Here is a 1,302-nt window from a genome sequence, read left to right on the forward strand (position 1 = left end):
GCCAGAAACACATTTGTGAAGACAGTCTGGGACAAAATCGTCGGTAAAACCTACTTCTAGTTGCCAAATCACATTTTTAAGCATATTTTTGGAATTGTCATTAAATTTCCTATCCGATAACCTAAAAAAATACTTAACAATTCGGTACAGTCAAGGAAGGTAAGTTTTAAGGGTAAAACCCTTAAAATTAATTTTAAGACTCCTTTTTCAAGTTAATTTTTCAATTTTTACTTCAAACACACCAAAAATTGACCTAAAAATTTAAAGTTTTCTACTTTCAGATCAATTTTTAAGTGTTTTGACTTAAATGCCACCATTTTACTATTGAAAATTGACTTAGAAACCAAAAATTGACTCTAAAACCATTAAAATTGACTTGAAAACTTTGAATTCATTTTTTAAATCAGTTTTCCAATTTTGACTCTAAACACACAGAAATTGACCTAAAAATTTAAAGTTTTCTACTTTCAGATCAATTTTCAAGTGTTTTGACTTAAATACCAACATTTGAATATTGAAAATTGACTTGAAAACCAAAATATGACATTAAAATCAGCTAGATTTCCTTTTCAAGTGAACTTTCCAGTTTTGACTCCATTTTTGGCATTTAATTTGATTACGGTCTTGTCTGTCAACTGTCATTAATGACATTTTCTGTGCGGGTCGCCTAAGTTTTAGTCGCCTTCGATGACAGAATGAAAATCATGACATTTCTTCAACTGTCAAATGTCAAATTTGTCTTGCTTTCAACCAGTTCAGTTTTTGGGAAATTTTGTTTGATTACGGTTCCGTCAGTCTACTGTCTAAATTAATGACACTTTCCGTGCGGATTGTCTATGGCTCAGACTTGGTTTTGACATAAAAACTGTGACACAAACTTGACAGATTAGTCAAAATAGTGATCACACACGTTTTCACGAAAACACTCTGTCGTTTCAGCTTTTACGTCGTTTTGGCTGACTTAAAGTGATTGTCAGTAATGTCAGTTCAACTGTCATTACGACTCTGTCAACTGTCAAAATTCAGTTGTTTTTCCATTTATACAGAGTGACTTAATCAAGTATAGTGAATTCAAATTAAGTTTTGATGGTTTCTCACTTAAATTTACATTAAATCAAGACTGCCCAGCATATATACAGAGTGTCCCAAAAGCGTATTTTTTATACTGTGAGTGTGACTTTTTTGACACCCTGTATACATTTTTTTTGCTATTTTAACACTTTAATTGACAACTACTTCTACGCCAATGATTTGTACGGTAAACAAACAAAAATTTGCTTTTTATACGGAATGTTTGCAAAA

The sequence above is a fragment of the Ips typographus genome, linkage group LG10 (assembly GCF_016097725.1).
Source record: "Ips typographus isolate SLU linkage group LG10, UJ_Ityp_2.0, whole genome shotgun sequence".
Lineage (NCBI taxonomy): Eukaryota > Metazoa > Arthropoda > Insecta > Coleoptera > Curculionidae > Ips > Ips typographus.